The sequence below is a fragment of the Seriola dumerili genome, unplaced genomic scaffold, assembly GCF_002260705.1.
Source record: "Seriola dumerili isolate Sdu_G_001 unplaced genomic scaffold, Sdu_1.0 BDQW01000025.1, whole genome shotgun sequence".
Taxonomy (NCBI): domain Eukaryota; kingdom Metazoa; phylum Chordata; class Actinopteri; order Carangiformes; family Carangidae; genus Seriola; species Seriola dumerili.
In genome coordinates, this window is record NW_019174280.1 from 14137621 (window position 1) to 14155933 (window position 18313).

The window sequence follows — 18313 nt, forward strand, 5'->3', positions numbered from 1 at the left end:
AAGCTGGAAGAGTGTGAGGAGAGTAAAGAGACAGAAAGATAAAATGATAATAATTCAGTCCTCTCCATCATGGCTCTGGTTTCTCTACTTTTCCAGCTACAGAGGCTACATGTTACAGTATTGTTGTGACTTACTCCGCCATCATGGCCTTGGAATTGAACAAAGAAGTTTTGTTTACTTATCATTACAGCTGCACAATTAAATATTCTTAGATCAACAATGGATCAAATGACTACAGTCTGTGTGACATTGAGAGCAATGCTCATCGCCTGATGAACCCACAGACAATCATCACCAACTCTGCAGCTCCCCTCAGCTCTAAGGTTGTTTTGGTTTTTACAGCCCACAGTTTTACTTTTTGGTTCACTCTCACCACCCTCATTTCCAGAAGCAGCATGCGGCTGTTTTTAGTGAAAAAGCTCAAAAAAAAAAAAAAACCCCTAATGTACTCTAGCTGCCCAATACCAAAAACCAGAGAGACCGTGTGGCTGATGAACATAGTGGAGCAATTAGCAGCTAAAGACCGAGATATTTCCCTCAGGATTTGGTGTGGAACAAAAACAGAGCCAAAACGAGAGTGAATATTAGACAGCAACACAAGAGTCAAAATGAATGCTAATGTTGCTCTGTGTGTAGAAAGACATTTGCAATTACAACTATGTAAGGTGATAGTATGCCAATACTGCACTTAATAGTTTGATTTCCTACTTCAAAATAGATTTATTGTTGCACAACTGTAGACATTTTTGACAAATAATGTGTGTGAGATGTCTTTGTATGACAGATTATTATGAGAAAGAGAGGCCAGGAAAGCTGAGGCACCTAAATTGTGCAGTTTAAGATCATTTCAGTGTAGCAGGATTAAAAAGAATTAAGTCAAAGAATCCATTCACAAACCTACAAAGTCAAAATCTGTTAAATTATATTAGACATTTTTTCTACTATTTTACTCATTGTGCTCATTTCCATTTGTCAACAAGCATTTTATTCTTCTACTAACAAAAGCCTAAAGAGAAGAGACACTTGAGATTGAAAAAATTGAAAAAAACAAAAACAAAATAAGAGAAGAGCAAGTATATTAAAATCTGAAATACATTTCGTCAAAAAACTCTCAAACAAATGCAGCTAATCTTGTCCCACTGTGAATCAGTTTGGCCTTAAAAACCCAAATAGAGAGTAGACTGCCGAAAGAGAAAACATGAAAGATTCAAAGAGCAGCAGCGGAAACCAAAAGAAAAACAGTTTGCTGTCTCAGGTGATGTCAAGAGGGAGCAGAGGCCATACTGTTTAAATAAAGGAAACCATATCACAGGATGACAAACAGAGCAATTGTACACCAGAGTGAACAAAGACAGATATGGCCAGATAAACACACATACACAAATACCCCACCCCCGCAACCCAATTCTAATAGCAGACCTCTCTACCATGGTATAGCTCAGTAGCTATTCCCCTGTCGGATCATCAAAGATTCATCTGATCCCATCTAATCCAGGTTCCCTGCCACTACAATGTAGAGCATTGGGCAAAAAATCAATGTAGCCATAGGATTCCACTGTAATTCTCAGCTTCTCAAATAGGCCACATCCAATGAGATCACCTCCTGTGCCCCAGGTTATCACTGATGCGCCTCTTCCTGTCGGAGGGCAGCACCTTTCTGGGGAGATCAGGGCCCTGATGTGTGTGTATATATATGTGTGTGTATGTGTATATAATTGGCTGACAGAGAAGTTCTTCTTTGCTGCTCATTTGGCAGGATAACAAACAGAGGAACAAATCGTAGTGGGGGTACAGACATGAAAGAACTCTTCCTGTATATTAAAAATCTGGTGCTCTGCATTCATGTATACTCTGCATCAGTGTATACTTGAATTGGAGATTTACTGTAACACAATAATGTAAGCGTATTTTTAGTTAGGAGGATGAATGTTTCATATTCTGTGTCTCCAATGAAAAGAGCATCTGATATAAGGAAGTATCTGATTTACCTGGACCACGTACACACACATTATAGTATGTATACCAGCTGACAGGACAAAAGTATTCATGAAACAAAAGGAATTCATTCTCTTCATGCAGCAGTCTCAGAGCTCACACTGCCAGAATGACATAGTTATATCTGACAAAGCCTGTCCACATGACTCTAGTGAAGGCCTCGCTAATCTAGTTTCTGTCCAAATCAGAGCAATTGTATGTCCACTTGAATCCAGATCAAATCCAAGATAACATAAAAACAAAACAAGAGTTTGCTAAGTGTAATGGAAATCAACATAACATGAAGACCAAAGTCAAAGCAATAAAGCATGCCCCTGAAACTGTGAACTGCAAACATGCACATTACAAAAGGCACTCTCCAACACTCAATCGACACCCCTGACCTCCACTTATGTGATAGAGTAGCCATTAGAGAGGGCAACAGGAGTCAAAGGTCATGCAGATCTCTCATAACTTATTCCAGGGATCCAATAATGGACCACAAGGCATATCCGTGTAATCATAAGTAAGAAAAAGGACATCCTGAAATTCATACGCAAGCTCCGAAACAGGGAAATTAAAATTGATTAGAAGCACTGTGTGCTGTTGGCTGATAATCAGCTATTGATTCTGGTGAGCCTTTTGTGTTTCTGTGTGCTTACAAGACACTTGGGAGCTGGAATACATGAATGTATCGTTTCCAGTGAATTCCTGCTGTAACAGTAACAACAATGAGGTTTGATTTCATGAAAATGTTAAAGATTATACACTTAACACCAAAACTGAGGTCTCCTTTACAACAAGAAATAATTCATTCCTGGATAACGGCCCTTTTTAATTTCCAGAAATTGAATTTTGAGGAAAATCAACTTGCTGAATTGACTGAATTTTAAAACTAGAGGCCTGCTGAAGGCCCTCTAAGTTCTTATCACCACCCTCTCCCCCTTTTATCACTGCTTTCCTCCAGCGGGGCATCTCTTTCACTTTCGCCCCTCTCCTCACAACTATTTCAAGTGCCATGCCTCCAGGGAACTGAGAGTCTTGACCATAGATAGATAGATAGATAGATAGATAGATAGATAGATAGATAGATAGATAGATAGATAGATAGATAGATAGATAGATAGATAGATAGATAGATAGATAGATACTTTATTTATCCCCTAGGAGAAATTCATGTATAACCATGTATAACCCTAACCACAGTTGGTGGTCTGTCAGCACGTCACCAAAGCACACCACAGTAGAAATTAAAAAAAAGCTGCTGTGACGTGATCGGTTCTGAATCTGCTGCCGCCTCCACCACGGGCCGAGATAGTAGTACAATTAGCGCATGAGCCCCCCACCTGCTGTGTTTCATGGGGAGGAATGGGGCCTCAAAAGGTTAAATGACTGGACCAATTAGCACATTGCACTAAAGAAGTGTTGTTTCCAGCTGTAGAAGACCACTGTGTGAACAAAAACTCAAGAGGATGGTCCCGTGGACTTATGGAGCTGATGTCAAAATAATGACCCATCACACATCATAACTAAGAAAGTCCCAGTTGGAGGGAAAGACGGGAAAAACCTTGAGTGTGATGATAGAAAAACTAAAATGCAAACAATATGTTACACACACATACAAAGAAAATCACACTCGCACACACAGACACCCTCAGAGAAAAAGACAGGCGTTGTCATCATAATATAAAGACAGCAGACGGCCATGCAAGAGACAAGATGAAATTGATGGATGGAAGGTGATGATGATGAATTAGTACATGCTTAAGTGAATGAAGTGGAAAAAGTAATAAAGAAAAATGAGGAAAAAGCAAGAAAGACAGCAATAATATCAGTAAAAGCACAGATGGTATCATTGGAATACCCTCAAGAAAAGTAACAGCAAAGACAAATGTTCAGAAAGTGAAGCGTTCAGTCACAGAGGCATGACAGGATTACCTTAGGTTATTTTTCACTCATTTGAATTGCTTGTTTTTCGGGAGCAGAGAAAAAAAGATAGATGAATAACAGGTAGCGTGGGAAAGGGGGTATTCAAATCCTCCTGTGCCCCCACCTCCACCAAAAAAACATTCCACTAAAGTTTCTGACAACAACCCCAAAATCCACCTGGTAATCACATACTCTCCGGGGAAGTCACATATTCATCAACATCACCACTGCCACCCACACATCCTTTTTAATATATTCCCTATATCAACTCAGCTGCTTTATAGATGGTTTGAAAGAAAAAATGGACTCATTCCTGATATATTTGCTTCATAAATATTAAGTCCGTCCTGTAGTTCACCCTCAACTTCAAACATTAGCCTTCCCTTTAAGCAGCAACTGAAGGTAAACAGACACACTATTCAGAGGTACACAAAGATAGCCTCAAAATCTCTGGACACTGTAAAGGCTCATAAAAAGTGACCCACTCTTCACATATTGTTTACAATTGCCTTTTATTGAGGGTTCTGACTTGCTGTTCAGCCCTGGTGTGACATTTACTTTTCCTCTGTCTGCGAGACAATTTATTGAGAGTTCACATCGTTCAATGAAGGGGAAGAGCTTCCCAATTGGAGTGGCCCCTGCTGGTTGAGGTCCAGCTTTGAGCGAGCAGAGATGAAATAATCTGACAGTTTCTGTGCACCCTCAAAAAACTGCTCCATTGATCTTACAGATGGCCCAGCTGGGATTTTGAGGTGACGACTGCATGAGAATTAGAACTTCATTATGGCTAAAAATCTATATGTAATATGCTTCCCGTTGACGGAACATCGTTTGGATCAATGACCACAACCCACACTGTGTCAGTCTCAGTTTAATGACTATAAATACTATGTCACTGTACTCAGTCACACAAACAGCACACAGGGAACAAGAAGAACTGATTGGTGATAGATAAACCACGATCACGCACTGTAAGGGTGTGTGTGTGTGACTGTCTACAAGCTACAGACAGAGTTCCTGTGCAGCCCCTCAGGGACAAACCACTGGGTGGGACTCACAACAGTGCTGCAGTTCTGGGGAAAGATAAGACCCTGGAGTTTCCGAACACCAAGCCCTACAATGTTACAGCACACACATGACATTTCTAGAGATCAAAACCAACGCCACAGATTCTGAATTTTTCCAATTCAGAAATTAGGGCTATAGAGGACATTTTAGGGAACATCTTCGGTTGCCCTGGAGACTGAAGGGATTAAGGCAATGACCATAAATAAAGCAAAAACTGCTCAAATAACTTTTAAAGCTGATAAATAGATTTTTGACCACATGGGAACAGATGGACACCACACCAAACTCACAGCAACAGAACTTTTTCTGGCAAAGATTTTAGCAAATACATATTTCTAATTACACATTCATCAGAAACAAAGCAACAAAGGCATCCCACAAGGACATTTTTGTACTGGTTAAGAAACACAAAGGACATTTCAGATGGTTTAAACAAGCAAACAAAGTTCTGATTAAAAAAGAACAAAGAGGAGGTCAAGAGTGCGAGTCAGTGAGGAGACATGATTGTTAAAACAATTTCAGCCAAGCCAACAGCAAAGATGTTCATAAGAATCAAAACAGCTGGCAAATCCCTGGTGGGCACTGAGTAAATGTCCAATAAAGTGCAGCTGAAATGAGGGTTAAGATACACAAGTATGTAACAATACACGCTGTGTATCATGCTGGCAAAGCAGGCCGTTTAGTCCACAAAATCTGGTCAAGTACCTTTTGAAAATATCAGCTTTTGAGTCTGCAAAAAGGCCGTTATTTGTTTTGCATAACTGCTCAGACAGGGTTGTAAAGGTTTGTTGCTTACCAGAACATGCCACATTTTCCCTTCCAACCCTTTGCTGTGATTACTTCCTAGGTTTATAAGTCAAACCCTGGGGAGATTCAAACAAACACTATGAATTCTTTGCAAAACACTATTAGAACCATGCCAGGATACCAGATGAAAACAAAGCCAGCAGTGTTCAGTGAACACACAATGAGACAGAGAAAAGGAGGCTATGAGGAGGAAGCGATGACACTGACATTGTGGGTGCAAAGTATATGATGAGTTCTTTTTATTGCAGTGTAGTGTTGTGGGTATACAGCCTATGTGCTCCCTCCACACCCCTGCTTCTCCATCCTACCCCTCTTATAAACTTTTCATCCCTTCTCTGAGTCATATTCGTCTTCCTCCCCTGCTCCCCAACTCCTCTTTCTTCCCCTCCTCCCCTCCTCCTCCTCCTCTACTATCTCTCGCTTTCAGCACCTCTATTTCATCCTACTCATCTTTTTTTTCCTCTCGTCTCCTCCTCCTAGTTAGTTTATTGCCCAGGGAAGGTGAGTGAGATATCTAACCTCCACAGGTCGTCTTCCTTCTGAGCTCATCCTTCCTCTCATCACCACGACAACGGGCTGATGGTTGGCTTTATTACTTCCTGGAATGTTTACTGTAGGAGCTCGGCCTATAGCATTGCAGTGTTTTCTGTCGTGCTGTGCAAAATTACTTCACCCATCACTCACACATGACTCCGGCTGGAGTGTCTGTCTTCATTTGTTCCACTCTCTTTCCAATCCACTACTTCCTTCAATTTCTCTCTGCATATACAGGTATCTCTCTCTACTTGTGTTACCATCTTAACATTCACTGTATGTTGCAACTTCAGACCACAACTTAGAGGCTATTTGCCACTCCAGAGTGAAATTACAAATTTTCTGCTATGTAATCTATAGCGCTCTTATATCCAGTGTACCAATCAGATTTAGAATAGATATTGACTCCGTGTTGCCTCAGCTGGAGCATATTTTTACCCTGGTCTAAGCTGCTTCAATTCTCATGTACATGCCTGGAGTTTAATACTCAGTCTCCCACTGTGAATCCATTACAAGTTCTGATGAATATCATCAGTGTACAGCACCACTCTGCTCCCTGAAGATGGTTTGCACAGTGTAACAACTTAGCGCATTATATGGACTCCAGCGCTCAATTTTCTTCCTTTGGACGAGCACTGAGACCCTTTTTTTCACTCCGCAGGGCATAAGGTGAAAATGAGAAAATTGAAAGAAGAGACTGTCCTGTTGTCCCCATGGTTTCTCTCTCGAAGCTCTTCATCTCTAGAGATGCATGTCTCCTTTTCATCGGTGACAAAAGCAATGCTCTCTTGTCATCTCCATAAAATCCCTATCTTTAAATGAGTCATCTTCGCCCAAAACTCCTCGCTAACACAGATCTTGGTTGTTCCCTGTTGACTTTCACCCAGACAGACCATTGGGGAGTAATGTCAGCTAAGGTAATATTCTCTGTCTTCATGGCCTCATCAGGTTTCTCTCCAGGGATAAGATCCAGCTCTATAATTGTAAACCCTGAAGTCAGGACAGCACACTCCTCCAAACTTGCCTGTGTTACTACTCCCTCCAGAGGAAGAATCAGGACCACTTGAAAGAGCTTTTTTCTCTTTTCAACCTGCACACCTCCACTGCAGTTTGAGAGGAGTCAACCATCAACACTAGCTGCAATATTCAGCAGTTTTCCTGAGCCATCAAAAGCTGGTGACTGCCAATAAGAAAAAATATTTTTCAGATATTGTGTTGAAATTTTAAGTGTGGGTAAGGATCTCCAAAGTTGTTAGTTATACTGGCTGGCCAATTACTGAGATAATTATTCATTGCACCAATTAGCTGCACACTTGACTCAAAAGACAACCGTTTCCTCCCATTAATGAGACATACTCTGTTAGACGTCAACTGAGACAGAGTTCTGAAGATTCACTGAGCTGGAATAACTCCTAACATCATTTAAGTGTCCTGACTGATGCCCCCCAAAAGTTTAACCACCTACGTACTCTAATCAAAGAGATGAGAGGAAAACGGTAACAGGGTATCATTAATCTGACAACCAATCAGTTTTTAGAGCCCATTAACTCCCCATGACACAACAGCTGAAACAACAACAGCATCACGACAGTCTGCCTCACTACGTTATCTTTTGCTCAAATGGTTGTCTCTTGGTTTGACATCTTTATGTGACATTGTTTTTTTGTTTTTTTACTTTTAGTATATAAATTAAAAATCATTTCTCTCTGCTGCTCTTTGAACTCACATTATAAAATATATAGGATTTACACACTGTTTTGCCCACTGCCATCATTCCTTTCAATGACACCCTATAACACATGCACACACTCTCACTGGGTGTTTATTATGCACAGCAATGATGGGACAGTGAGTGTTATCAGTTTTCATGATAAAACTCAATCACTCACTTTCCCGTGGGTCACTCTAGGACGATCGAGGATACAGACATAACGCCTGACAGATGCCAGATCAAGATGGGAGCATTAATACATTCAACACCCAAATCATTCAAATGAATACCTGTGATGCAAATTCATCTATTCTGGGAGAATATCAGCCGTCATCCATTACATGGGTGTCTCCACAGCCATTTTTTCATTCTTGAAATCCTGAGGAAATGGCCTTTTTTGGGATTTCAAAATTAGGGCATTTCTTCTTGAAACAAAATGTTTGTGCTACAACAAATCATGGATTTGTAAATCATGGGATGACTGTTCTTCAGCTTCAGTTTGAAAAAGACTTATTTCTGTGTAGATAAAAATGGGTGATTAGCTGTACAATTAATTGTATTTTGCCCTAATATTAGGTGATTTTTGTAACAGTACATGCCCAATCAGCACATATTTGTTCAGCACCCGTTAAGGGCAGTTTTGAAGCACTGTACATTATCAAATGTGGGAAGAATTGGCAGGCTGTAAATGAGATCTCTGGGGGCCACACTTTGTTTGACAGGGCCAATTACAGAAGACTTGCTTCTTCTGTGCACAGACCCACAAAGATTGATGGTGTTACATTAATCTTTTGTGAAATAACACGCCTTCTGATCAGAAGTCACACACCCCTTTCATCAATCAATGAGAAAAGTTTCATGCTTCCTTGTCTCAACAAAGTTTGTGCAGTTCCACTCATAATTAAAGATATCTCAGACAAACAAACAGACCGAAAGGGATGAAAGTATAACCCACTCCAACTTTGTTGTTTCTGTATGCATTACACTAACACGACCTCACTGTGGAAGTCAGGGCAAATGCAATCCGCTTTCAATCAAATGTGTGAGTAGAGGACATGGTGACACAGCTTTGAACTTGTACTTACAAGTACACCAGAGGGTTATTCAAATGAATCTGCGAGAGGGACAGGGGAGGTGAGGAGAGAGGCATAAAGATCAGAGAGACAGTGTGTGGCCTGAGAAGACTGACATTTCCTTTTCGCCTTGATTCACTCAGAGGGGAAGTCGTTTTGAGTCAGCCCAAAAATATCCTCAGCCCCCAATTTGATTTGTCTGCATCTTTTCTCTTCATCAGCCTTTCTGACTGATCAAACAAAAGCCATGCTCTCAAGAGCAGCTCTTCAGAGAAAAGAAAACTCAATTAGTCTAATTAGCCAGATAGACACAAACAATGAGTGTGCAAAAGCAAGATTGAGAGAGAGAGGTGTGCTAAAAGGGGGAAAAAGTGTTCTTGTGTACATATGAGTGGCAGTGTGTGTGTGTGTGTGTGTGTGTGTGTGTGTGTGTGTGTGTGTGTGTGTGTGTGAGCTTCTGGTAATGTGTGATTGAACAAGCACACCACTAAAACACTGTGGGATGCGTGCTACCTAAAAGAAGTAAACGAACAAACAACAGCTGCTTCCATCACTGAGAAGCAGGAACATGAGGAGTGGGAGGAAAATGAGAGAGATGAGGAGAAAAGGAAAGGAGTACTGTTTGTGCTCGTCTGGGCCACTGTGGCGTCTGCCATGGCTCAGTACCTCAAACGAAGATGAGAGGGGGTAGGTAGGGCGAGAACGGTGGCAAACAGGCACACAGACTGGGCCAGCCCCATGGAGGCTACAACACACACTTCTCAAACAGCACTGAAGGAGACACAAATGTTATGTAAGTATGCCTTGTGACTTCAAAGCCACAGTTGGATGCAAATATACAGTACATGTTGAACATCTTTCTGTGCGCCTTGGAGATCTGTGTGGGTAATGTTGGGTCATGAGATGAGCCAATGACACGACGAAGAGACTAGCCATATGGGGACCTGAACTGATAGGACGATAATGACTTAGTTAGCAGTAGCTAATACTTGGAAAAGTACAGTAGATAAAATGATAACAAGGTAAAGTTAGAAAAAGGAGAGACAGATATTGCATCTAATGAGTCTAACCAAGATAATATCTGACTCACTGCCCCTCTGGAATCTTCAAATTTCTTTTTATCAGAAAAAATAGCATTAACATGTTTCATATCCACACTACTGACAATTACTCATCACTTTGAGCCAATGTTCTTGGTCAGCTTCCCAGAAGCAGAGAATAATCCACTAATAGATGCACCAGCAGGAACTTTTAGATTGTTATTGCATCTGAATTAAATATTGATTTTGGCCTGCCAAGCAGGTTGGAGTGTTCACAAAAAACAAATTTACCAGACACTACATACAATCTGAAAGAATGGACATTTAAAATTAAGAGTTATCATTAAGAAAAAAGCAATAGTTTTATTGGTTTAAAAAAGATCCTAAATCCCTTGTAATCATCAGCTCATATTAAATATCAATAAATGTTTCCATGGATCTCTTATATTAGGATCTTTTTAATTTTAAGCAAATGAATTACAACATTTCTACATGTACTGAAAGAAAGATACTGGTGTGGTTTTAGCTTCAGGCACCAACAGAGCTGCACAGCAATATAATAATAAAGCTCCTTAAGCAATGTTTATTATAATAACAATGAATCGAGTGACGCACTGCCTCGTGAAATGGTTTCCAATACTGCTGATCCAATTGCGAATACACAACCAGTCTACAAACATTTCAGCTGTCAAAACTGTGGGCAAGGGCCTCCATACAAACTCACACAAAAAACTTTTGTTTGCTTCCAGTCTTTTGCAAAATGGCATAAAGTCAAAGTTGCTTGTGAAGAGAGACAAACATCTGAGAAGTGAAATCAAGAAAGTTATTTTTCTTTGAGTTGTAGGACCGAAATAGAGTTAAAAATGAGCTAATTTTGGACTTGGACTCCACAAGCGATGAACTCATCAAGTTTTTAATATGCTAACATGTTAAGAACTTGACAAGTTAATAAAAGTATGTCAGAGAATGTTGCTTTGAGTTTGATTTAGAGTCTAATTTCTGTACCCTAGTGGTCAAAATCCCTCCATGCAGCTTTAAATGAAACCTAACAGCCAGAGTTGAGTTTTCTTCCACACATGTCATAATTTGAGCTGGTAGCTGTGCATTTAAATTAGATAAGGATTAAGACAAACAGATAAAAACTGATAAACACCGAAAAGAGGGGGCTGATATCACTGGTCCCTCGGATGTTCTTTTTATGATGAGTATTCACAAGCACATAAGCATGGATGCATCGACACACACACACACACACACATTTATACTGTCTTTTTTTAATCTGTAAGTGGTGCCTTTGATCTGCCTCGATGAGGAAACACATATTCAAAAGCAGCAAGAGCTGAGATGAAAGGCCTGTCCAATTATGGTGAACTAAAGCGATCTCTGAAATATGCAGTTGTTCATAAACACTTGTACACATTAGTTTGATACACTGCGAAAAGTCCATACGCCAACACGTTTACAGCTTCGCGGAGGTTAGAAATCATAAATTAATCCTGTTAATCATTCAAATATAGAGATGGCATAGTCTGACAGATCATTAATACAGAAAATTTTAACAGCAAAAAAAAAAAACAACACAGAATCCAAATACAGTACTTTAATAACAAACCAGGAGACACGATAACAAACTGAAGTGTCTTCACGGCAGCTATAATCCTCTACTCACTCTCTAATCTCCTTGGTTATGCTTAAACATATTTACCATCCCACCATACAATATATTGCCAGCACATTTAGTAATACAAACCTCTGAACTTCCTCAAGAAACTGAATGAAGATATATAGTAACCTACTGATGTATTAATAAATGACTTTTTATAATAATATCTATAGACAACGTTCTACTGTTGGCACGGCATCGATTTTATGCTTAATTTGAATGGATTGTTGTTTGTTTGAATGGATTCTCTGGATTACTTGTTAGCTTGTCATCAATTTCATGGTTTGTTTCAAAGGCTTGTCTAATCACAGAGGCCTCTGCTGTTACAGCTACATGGAGATGCTTTAAATAGAACAAAAGCTGACTTCCCTAAGAAAACTGAAACAGCTGTGTTTAAAAGGAATCTCAACATGCTAACAATGACAATAATAATGTGCTGTTGTTATGTTTACCATGTTCATCTTAGTTTAGCATATTAGCATGATGAGAATGTGATTAACTTTGCAGTATTTGGTCATTAAGCAAAGTGTTGAACAAATTAAAATTTCTGACCTGATGATGGTGCTAAAAAATGTCATCACAATCCATTTAATATTTGTGGAAATATTTCACTCAAAACCACAAATGTAGAGTCAGAGGAACACCAAAGTCATTAGGATTCATCCAAGGACCATGAATGTCAAATGTCAAAATTTGATGGCAATCTATTGCACAGTTCAAGAGATATTTCAGTCTGGACCAAAGTGGTGGGCTGACCGCCCAAACGACAGACTGGCATTTCCGTCCCTGCCACCATGCCGCTAGAGTGGCTAAAACCACACAGTAAAATTAAACTGCTTGATAAGCGGGTAGTGGTTACACTCAAAGCATCGGCTCATCTCCTGAGTGCCTCTCCCAGTGTGAAAAACTCTATAAATGAAATAACCTTTCATGTCATATCATCACCTTTCATGTCATACATCATTTCTAACAACGATGATAAGCTGTTCAATGTATAACATACCAAGAAATGCATCAGGATGTTTCACACAGATCCTTTTAAGTGGCAATAATATCCATCTGGGGTAAGTGTGAGGTGACCGCTAAAATCCATTTTCATGGCTGTGATTTGCATCTATTTAGTGCTTGCGAGCATTAGTGGTGTCAGCAGCTGCTCACCTTTTGATACCCAATTAACCCTCCCCTAGCTGCTGTACCTTTATCATCTGTATCAAAGGGAGGAACAAAGAAGAGCCTACTTATTCAAACAGAAAAAAACTATTTCATTTTCGTTTGTTGACTTGACAGATTCAGTAGTCTGCAACAGATGGTTGGAGACAACAGAAGCCAGCCAAAGGCAAGATGGGAACTGATAACTTTATTGCGCCAACACACATACCATAAAAAAGGATGAAAACAACAACAAAGTAAAAGTACAAAGCACTGAGGGTGCGGTGGCTGCATCATGAGACCTTTAAAATTCATTTTATCACACACATAATAAAGTGAAGTAGAAGGTAGAGAGAATGAGAAAGGCAGAGAAGCTTCAAGTCCAGAAATACTGCGTAGTATGAGGTGATTAATCATTTGTGGGAAGTCTGTTAGAATATCTTCCCTCAATCTAGTTTTGCTGACCAAATAGCAGTGTTTAAATCCACTTCACATGGAATAGATTCATAATATAGCATATAGGTTAAAACTCCAGACGTAGCAGTTCTGCATCAGACTGTATCGTCTATCAGGCTAGTTACACTTATAGAGGCTTGACCATGTTGTTCACCAGTGGATGCTGTAAAAACCATAAAGGGTCAGTCTGCTTTCTGTGGACAGGACAGGTTCTTGCAAACAGCAGCAACAACTGCTTGTGTAACTGTGCACTGTATATTAGCATAATGCAAGTCTCTGACTGGCAGTTTTTAAAAAATACTAATATAGTTCCCCCTTTTTAATGAAGCCTGAACTGCTGAGCCGTCCTCCCTGATGATAGCAGCCTCTATAATTGAACCCAGTATGTGGCTGAGATCCGATTTTTCCAGGCTAAAAATAATGAAATAATGCCATGCTTTGAAGAATCCAGGACATCCTGGTGATAAATGTTTACCATCACAAGTCTTCAAAACACACACTTTTTAAAAATTTACTCTCTGTGTGATGGCCTTGACCGAGTCAGCTTAAAACAGAAAGAACAGTGTGAGTGAAAAGAAATGAAGCAAAAAACAACTGAGTTACCATTGACATCGAGGCTATCTCCACTCTACAATCTCATTGGGTGAAACTTCATAAAAGAACATTACTTGATTATACTTTTATAACCATATTTAAGGTTCCAACTCTGCACTCATTTCTTCCATTATTCTCCAACCCCCACTGCCACGGCTGTCATCAAACCCACTTGGAGTCTGACGGCGGGATGTGATTTACGCCTCATGCCTTTCTGTTAGTCCACTTAACCCTGACTGGGAGAGCTGTGATGCAGTAATTGGCTTGACTTAAAGCCCAATCTCTAAATCTTGTTGCAAGCAAATACGCAGCCCCACACACACTCACACACACTCACACACATTGTCTTCACAGACCATCTAACATTTATTTTTCTCCACCTGACCACTTCTTCCTGATACAGCACTCTTTAGACACATTGGGTTTCCACAAGGCTTCAAAATTGACACAACACTGATAGCAGCACATACTGAGACCTCCATCTCTATCATTCACACACACACACACACACACACACACACACACACACACACACACACACACACACAAGCAAACAACACACATACAAGTATATTTCACACAGGGTAAATGTGCTAAACGCAGTGGTCTGGAGTAAATGCATCAGTATAACAGAGTTTCTCTTGCAGGGTAGCCAGTATTGATTCAAACTCAAAAGAGGTGCTCTAAAAGCTTCAGGTCAAGTACAGTGAGGCTCATTTCTCTCTACTTGTTTATTTGTTTTTATGGCTTTTACATTTGTGGTCCTGCAGAGGCAAAGATTCAGCATTGCAACACAGTGAGGCCAAATTGTAAGCTCCCATTTCTAACACTAGATGCATATTTTGGAGACAAATATACTAACAGAACAGAACATACTGTTCTGTACTAAAACGTAAGGCAGGGTCAACTTAGTGCAATTAGTCTGACTGCTGCTGACTGGGTTGACATTTAGATATTTAGTAATCTCTACCATCCATCTATGAAAATTAAGAAGAGATCAAGTACTGATGACTCGGTAATGTTGACAGGCACACAGGAAAAAGAGACTATTGGCAATGCAGGCTAGTTAGCTACGACCTCCAAGAGATAGGTGGATAGGAGAAAAGTAAAATATGAAAGGAAAATGAGAGAAAAGGAATAAAAAAGGCCGTACAGGGTGAAGTCAAACAGAGATGAACCACTACTCTGCTCTCAGTCCTAAAGCACAAAAGCATTTTTCTTTTTATTTATTCAATTGTTTAGGTTTATTTGTGTAAATTTAATCTATGGGCAGCAACAACAAACAGAGTGATACCACTGGCTGAAAAACAAGTTAAGGTGACTCTTGATTGATTCAGTGAGGAAGATAAGGATGTAAAGTGGAATAGCACAGTGAGTTTTACTGTACTTCTGTTACCATGCTTCCTGCAAAGACAACATAAAAATAGCTTGGGGTATTTGCTGCCTTGGCTGTGGGAGCAGAATGTCAGTACAGTTTATGTTAATGAGACATTTCTCCTCCACTTTGTAGATTTTACTCAGATGACCCCTTCATTGTGTAGAAATGTGCCTCTACTGTCATCGACCCAGATGTGACTTTGAACCACAGCACATCCTCGGGGGTCAAAGGAAGGTTCGTGTTCATATCACAGCACTGTGGTGCAAACACAAGGCATATGCCAGTCCCATGTCTGACGGCTTAACATCTGTTCCGGGCATATGAATGGCCTGGGGCACTGCCGCATAAAAACTGCTGCACATAGAGTAATTAAAGTTGGAGACTGTATGTATTTTTTATAAAAGATGTTGCGTAATTATCATGGTTGATTTGTTCTGATCTTATAAACTACTCTGAGAGAAATTCAAGGTCATACACTTTTTATACAACTTAAAATTGGCCAGCTTCAAACCATAAACTCTTCTTTCTTTCTTTGTTGCTGCAATGGCAACTTGATGTTGGTTCGTGAATGTTTTATTCCAACAACAGTTATAGAGTCCAAGTACGTTGAGTGAAAACTTTAAAAACATAAAAAAATAAATAAATAATTTTTTTTTTACATATTTTACATATATGTATATTAAATAAATATTTTCTTTACTTCACATCAAACCACGAAACACAAAAATGATTTCTACATCAAATGCATGATATTGATATTTTTCAAGTCACATGAAAACTCTTTATATTCTAAATGTCAGCTTTTCAAGAATCACTTGCCTTGTTTGTTACCGAATGATAAGGTATTTCTAACATTATCCGATCCGAAACAAAAAGATCAGAGAACTTTCACAATGCTCAGAGGAGCAAGCAGGTGATCCTTCAACTGATGAAATATGAAAACCACCACATTAGCAAGTCTCCTGCCAACAGAAATATGCAGCTCATAATATTATCATAAAGATCATCCCATGAAACTGGACTGCATCAATCAAACAAAATGCCACAGAGAGGCGGCACGGCAAACAACCTAACCTCGACTCAAGCTTCAACATCAAAGAAAAATGGGAGTTACCACAAGGCTGAAATAAATTCTGATTTTTTCCCTCACTGAGACAATAATTACAACAGCAATCCTCTAGTGAGAGAGTAAAAGGAGGATGAGACAGTGAAATAGCTGGAAGGTGAGTCCTTGAGTAAAGGAAGCAGGGCAGCCAAGTTTAGAAGAGGATTAATACTATGATCTGAAGCAGGAAAATGGGTCTTTTCGTGTATTGTAGGTTTTTAAATGTATTCTGTCATAGAAGGGGAGCAACGATGAGCCAACACTGAGTCACTATATTTTATTGGCAAAAAGAACTACTGACACATACCATCTCTTGTACACAAAAATTAGCTCTAAAAAAAATTTTTTTCTAAACAGCAATTTTACTTCTTAAGTTTTGCCATAAATTAGTCTATTCTGAGAAATTCAAGCAACACTGGACCATGAAAATGTAGCTAAATATACATTATAAACATTATAAATAGCTTTCCTCAGGCTGGGTTTCCTGTTTGTACTGGCAGTGTAGCTATGGCTTTTGCTCTCATTCCCAATTGATTTCCATAAAATATAAAGCAATGCATACATGAAGAGGGAAACATCTGAGATGCTGCAAATCACACTTGTAAGTCAAAATTAATCACAAGATTTCCCCGAGTACAAACTGTATATTGCTGAGACACAGCCATCATGCGTAAAAAATAAACACAAAATCTAATTAATATGCATGTATTGGCTTCTTTGACAAACTACAAGCACTTGTATTTTTAAAATAAAGTTAATAATTAAGTATGACAAGATTTGCTTTGCTTATCCTCTCAGTACATATCTCGCTAAAATAAAAAACGACAAAAAAATAAAAACAACATTATATTAAGTCATTTAAACAACAGATGTCTGGAATATAATTGCTGTTTTAGTGATTCTAGTACATCACGGTCTGAAACAACTTCATCATTATAAAGGAAGCAGCCACTTATAAATGTCAGTCAAGCATTAACAAGGCACTCAGTACACTGTGTCCATTGGCGGAGAGGGAAGGAGGGAGAGGGAGAGGGAGAGAGAGAGAGAGAGAGAGACACAGAGAGGCAGGAAGGAGAAAAACGACGGAAACAGAGTTAGAGACAGGGTGTATGTGACGTCTTAACTGTGCAGCCAATCAGCGTTAGAGTTACAAACACCAGTCAGCACGTCCAGTCTTAAAGCCATTTATCAATCTTGTCTGCTCTGTGACAAACTAGAGAGGGTGGCACAGCTGCTGTGTGCCTAAATGAGTGTGTGTCTCTCTTATAGTTAATTAAAGTAAACTAGTGAACTTAGCAATTAGGTGATGAGTGACACGTTTATGGAAAGGTTGGAGCCCTAAATTGATTTAGCACCTGTTTAAGGCCCAGGGCTGTCAGTACAAGTGTATAAATGGAAACCAGTGGGCTCAGACAGAGAAAAAAAATGCAATCTCATACCACCAATTGTTTAAGTCACTGAGTTACATCAGGGCATTCACAAAGAACTTTTAAGAGAAATAGAGAAAAACCACCTCATATGATTGCTCTGTAGTGAAATTGGAGAATAGAAGTAAATAAAACCCACAATAGACTGGGAAAAACTGAGTTATATCACAGACAGCCTAAGGCGTCTTTCATTACAGTGACTATTTGTCCCCTCCAATTCAGTCCCTTTATACATGCAGTTTCCAGAAGCAATACAAAGCACATCAGCCCAATATCGCTCACACTACTGGGAAAATACAATTCTCGGGTTTGGGAGCCATCCAATCACTTACAACTGTTTCATATGATGAAATGGCACTGTGGCAGCAATATAGCCGGCAATGCCCAAGAGAGTTTTGGCTGGAC

General features: G+C 39.5%; 1 protein-coding gene across 1 annotated transcript in view; it reads right to left on the reverse strand.

The window, feature by feature from the left end:
• The window catches only part of utrn (utrophin), a 168588-nt gene that overhangs the window by 75356 nt on the left and 74919 nt on the right, over positions 1-18313 (reverse strand). The gene's annotated exons all lie outside the window — the stretch shown is intronic.